Below are 6,000 nucleotides of genomic sequence, written 5' to 3' on the forward strand. Positions count from 1 at the left end.
ATGCTTTCGAATCGTCCGCAGACCTACATCTATCTACTGATGCCGCCCCATCTATCGGTTTCGGTGGGTTTTTCAAGGGCAATGGTTCGCTGAGAAATGGCCAAACGAATTTCCAAAGACAAAATCAGGCTCCGTGTCTTCTGCGCTCTACGAGATTTATCCTTTAGTCTTAGCCAGCGTAATCTGGGGCTCAGAGTGGTCAAGGAAACGCATCTTGCTGTTTTGCGATAATGAAGCCACAGTAGCCATAATCAATAAAGGCAGATCATCGTGCCACACGATCATGCCTTTTTTGAGACGCTTAATCTGGCAATCAGTCACTTTCAATTTCATTATTAAGGCTGCTCACATACCCGGGCACTGTAATGTTATTGCTGACGCGCTTTCCCGCTTTCGTTTTCAGACGTTCAGACGGCTTTGCCCTTCAGCCAATACGGAACCAACACCCTGCCCTCCCCTATCAGCAACTATGTTAAATTAGACGATTTGCAAAGATCTGCTAGACTTTACATGTTTAAAGGAGTAGCTCCTTCCACATTCAAACTTACACTTCCGTTTGGTCTTCTTTTTTAATGTTTTGCTTCTCCTTTCAGATTCCTTTTATTTCCTATCCTGATTACAACCGTTTGCTCTTTTCTTGTTTTCAATTTCGAAAATCGTAATCTTAAAATTTCCTCCATCCGCAGATTGCTCGCTGGCATTCAATTTTATGCAAAATATTTTAATCCCGATTTTCCAAGTCTTTTTACTGCTTCTTCTGTTCGATTACTGCTCAAAGGCATAGCTAAATCCTCTACGAATTCCCCTGATAAAAGGTTGCCTCTTTCTTTGCCTTTATTGCAAAGATTAATCCTTTCACTACGCAATGGCCTTTTTTCCACATACTCTAATATTCTGCTAGAAGCTGTGTTTCTAACTGCTTTCTACGGATTCATGCGCCCAGGCGAATTCTCTTCAGCATCTAAATAATTTGATCCCGTCCGCGGTCTTTCTATCTCCGACTTACAATTCTCACCTAACTTCTTTACTCTTTTTCTTAAGTACTCTAAAAATGACTCTCTAGGTCAGGGGTCGGCAATTAACTTTGGCCGCGGGCCAATATTTTCTTTAGCCAGTAGATGGCGGGCCAGCTACACGGAGTAGGCCTAAGGTTCCTTTATTAAACGTTAGTTAATGTATTAACTAACATGAACTAACAATGAGCAATACATTTATTACTGTTTTTGTTAATCTTTGTTAATGTTAGTTAATAAAAATAAAACTGTTCATTGTTTGTTCATGTTAGTTCACAGTGCATTAACTAATGTTAACAAGATTTTAATACAGTATTAGTAGATGTTGAAATTAACATTAACAAAGATAAACAAATGCTGTATAAGTGCAGTTCATTATTAGTTCATGTTAACTAATGTAGTTAACTAATGAACCTTATTGTAAGTGTTACCAATAAATTTGTAGCTTACAATATTTTGGCAGTGATCGGCTTCTTTTCAACACGGGGCCTTTAATTCCATGTCACCCACCTCATCACATGATACAATGTTACAATAATATGTGTTGTTACGTAGGCCTACAAATATTTCGCGAAGTTAGCTAAGAGGTAGCTGGGATAAAATGTCTTTGTCCAAAGGTCTTAAGAGGAAAGTTGATGACGAAAATAGAGTCTTTAGAGAGGAATGGAAAGAGAGTTTTGCGTTCATTTTACCGGATTTCAAAAATGCAAAGCCGGTGTGTCTGATTTGCAAAGAAGTTGTCGCTGTTTGCAAAGAATATAACATAAGACGGCACCATGAGACAAAGCATGGCAGCTTCAAGGTTGCCTATCCACTTCAAACAGAGGCACGTAAGCGCAAAATTGAAGCGCTGACACAAGGGTATGCTCAGGGCAGCAGGATCCTAGGTTTCACCTCGCAACAAAAAGCGACAAGTGCGTCTCTAAAAGCGTCTTGGTTGCTTGCGCGAAACAACAGGCCTTTCACCGACGCAGAGCTTTTTAAAGAAGTCATGGTTGCAGTGTTGGAGGAATTGGCTGTTGACAAGTCCATGGATGGAATCATTGCCTCTGTCAAACAGGTGCCCCTTTCTGCAAGGTCCGCTACCCGCCGCATAGAGGCGTTATCTGATGCTGTGCAGGGAGTCGTTATCAGTGATCTCAATAAGGCTAATTACTTCTCCTTAGCGGTAGACAAGAGCACTGACAACACAGATGTTGCCCAGATGTGTGTCTTTGTCAGGTATTTTGATGGGAAGAAGTTTAGGGAAGATTTGCTGTCTCTTATTCCTTTGGAGGGGAACACCACTGGAGATATTATATTCACTGAACTGTCAAAAGTGTTTGAGCGGCATTCATTGTCATTTGAGAAAGTCAACCTACTCGTGACAGATGGGGCCCCTGCTATGGTGGGTAAACACAGAGGTTTGGTGAGCAGGTTGAAGGAGATCGCTCCTCAAATGCATGGGCTGCATTGTCTTATCCACCAGAGTGTCTTTGTGCAAAGCTCAGTGGTGAGCTGAAGGTAGTTATGGATAAAGTGATGCGTGTCATCAATTTTGTCAGGGGTACATCAAGCACCCAGCATCGGCTTTTCCGACAGCTTGTGGCAGATTCAGAGGAGGCCACCCACGACGACCTGCTGCTGCACAATGACGTGCGCTGGCTAAGCAAGGGCAAAGCGTTGGACCGCTTCTGTGCGCTACTGGGTGAGGTGAAGGCATTCCTTATATCTAGCAAGAGTAAGGCAGCAGCAGATCACCTTGTCTTTCTGGAGGACGAGAAGTTCATGTCCAATGTTGCATTTTTAGCTGACATATTTGGCCATTTAAACAATCTTAACATGCAGCTACAGGGAAAAGACAAAACCATCGTGGACATGGTTGAAAAGCTCCAAGCATTCACCGTCAAGCTGGGGTTGTTAGAGTCCGACATATCAACTGGCAGGCTCCTACATTTTAGTACTCTAAAAACACAGGCAAGACGAGTGACGGGACTGATGGTAGACTTCATCAAGCAACTCCGAGCCAACTTCTCTTCCAGGTTGGAGGACTTCTCCGTCCCGAATGAAGTAATTGCTTTTGTGCGTGACCCTCTCACAACCCGACCTAGCGGAGAACTCTCCACCCTGATCAAAACAATCGTCCGTTCCTTGGATGAGGCTAAATTTGAGATGGAGTTAATTGATTTCCAAACAACCTCTCTGATCAAAGATGCATTCAGATCTGCAGAGTCCCTGAGTGCCTTTTGGGTGGCATGCTCAGAGGAGTACAGCACAATCAAGAACCTTGCGTTTTATGTGTTGACAATGTTCCCTTCCACCTATACATGCGAGTCTGCCTTCTCATCAATGAATGCAATAAAGACGTATGAGAGGAATCAACTGACACACAAAAACCTTGAGAACTGCCTGCGGATTTCAGTGACAACTGTAACACCAGACATCCGAAGCATTGTGACGAATGAAAGATGCCACTTTTCACATTAAGTGAGTACACTGTAAAAAAAAAAAACGTAAAAAACCGGCAATTTTCTGGCAGCAGGGGCGGCAGAAAATTTCTGTTAAAAAACAGAGAAATACTGTAAAAAAATTGTTTTTGTTGTTTTTACGGAAAAAAACTGTATATTTAACATTGGATTTCAGTAATATGATATAAGGTTAATTTACCGTCCTACTGAAGTATTAATATCTGTTTTGTACACTGATAACCACCAATCACAGCAGTGATGAGTCACATGATCAATCAAAGCTCAACACAAGCAGTTCTTCCACAAGAAAGTTAATACTAATATATATAGAAGCTGCACAGTGTCATTCACACAAACATTAAACACCATCATGGTAACACATGAAATTTTAAAAATGCAATAAACATTAATTTAACAACATTAAATGTAACATAAACCCCTAATGTACATAACTGATTAGAAAAAATGAAGAAAAGTATGAAGAAACAAACATAGTTATTTCAACAAAAATACATCAAATGTGAAGTGTCACAGGGAATTGTGGGAATGTCAATTTACGGTTTTTCACTGTAAATTATACAATGAGTTGTTTTTTCACTTTCAAAAACTGTAAATTTAACAGTATGTTACAGTAAAATTACATTAAATGTACCGTTAGATCTATCACAGTTATTTACCGTATATAGTTCGGAAACTTTCTGTTAACCAATTAACAGTCTTTTACCGTTAAAATTACGATCATTTTTTACAGTGTAGCCTAACCCCATCAATAGCAAATTATATTTAATTGTCAGATTGCATTTTGAATGTAACTAAAATTGTTCTGAAATATTATTCTTCATGTCGTTTCAGGTGGATAGATCTGCACCTGGACCTCCCGTTGTATGTCCATAATCCATGTTCCGTTTTTTTAGGCCGCTTTTGTCCGAATAGTTTTGTTTCTGTTCATGTGTCTCGCGTCGTGGCCAAAATATGTGCTACTGTTAAGCTGCTGTTGCCACACTTATTCGTCCAATAATTACCCCCTCTTTTGAATTAGCCTAGTATAGGCTATCCAATCTTTTGTCAAGCAACATTGTCTTTATTTCTGATTTAAAAGACGACATTAAAAATTGCTACAAAAATGGTTGTTCTGGTGTTTCTTTGTCTGTTTGCGCCCGCAGTAGGCCTATAATCGTGGAATATGATGGGTCCGTGTATCATTCGTTCAATCGTTTTTTTCAAATTAATACCAAAAAAAAAAAAATTAAAAACGACTTGTTTTTCCATTATTTATTTTCTGAACTAAAAAAAAAAAAAAAAAAAAACGAATAACGACTCATTTTCCGATTTTCTGATTGTATGTTTAGATCAAAAATAGAAAAAATGTATAACGGGTTTTGACAAATTTTAATTTTGAATTTTAATTTAACACCTTAGCAGACATATAGCCTACCAATGAAATCATTTTAAACAGATCAAGTACTTTGTGGTAACAGATTACAGCCATTTTAATAAAGAAAATCAGAAAACCCGTCGTTATTATTATTTTAGTTCAGGAAATAAATAATGGAAAAACAAGTTGTTTTTATTATTATTTTTTTTTGTCCGTGTATCATTCGTTCAATCGTTTTTTTCAAATTAAAAACAAAAATAAAAAAAATAAAAAATGACTTGTTTTTTAAATAGAGAAATCAGAAAATCAGAAAACAAAAATAAAAAAAATGAAAAACGGCTTGTTTTTTTAAACAGAGAAATCAGAAAATCGGAAAACCCGTCGTTATTCGTTTTTTCATTTTAGTTCAGGAAATAAATAATGGAAAAACAAGTCGTTTTTCATTTTTTTTTTTTTGGTTTTAATCTGAAAAAAAAAACGATTGAACGAATGATACACGGACCGAACTAAAATGAAAAAAAAAAAAAACGAATAAAGACGGGTTTTCTGATTTTCTGATTGTGTGTTCAGATCAAAAATAGAAAAAAATGAATTACTGGATTAGACAAATTTTAATTTTGACACTTTTAGGCTTATATCAATGAAATCATTTTAATTTGGGGTTTTAACTTAAAAAAACACAAAAAAAAACCGATTGAACGAATGATACACCGTTATTGTAAAATAAAAATAGGCTGATAAAAAAAAAAAAAAAAAACGGACTTCCAAAATAATCCGGCGGACCAGAAAATATTGCTGGCGGGCCAGTTTTGGCCCGCGGGCCGCCTATTGCCGACCCCTGCTCTAGGTTCTGGTGTCTCTATAACAATTTCTAAAATTAGCAATAATTTTTGCCCCTTCTCATCTATGATTAGATTTCTTAAAATCCGCCCTAGATTCTCAGATCACTCACCCCTATTCTCACTTCCTAACGGAGCTCCTCTTTCCAAAGCCTGGTTCAGATCTCATCTAGTTTCTGTCCTTAAAAACTGTAGTCTATTAGCCTGGGTTTCCCCATACTGCCTTGCTCGCAGCGCGATTTCATTCACGCTGCTAGGCAGTCTGGACACCATGGAACAAATTTTCCCCTGAAAAAGGGAACCAATCACAGAACGGGGAGGGAGCA

This window comes from Abramis brama, assembly GCF_963993115.1.
Source record: "Abramis brama genome assembly, chromosome: 20".
NCBI classification, from domain to species: domain Eukaryota; kingdom Metazoa; phylum Chordata; class Actinopteri; order Cypriniformes; family Leuciscidae; genus Abramis; species Abramis brama.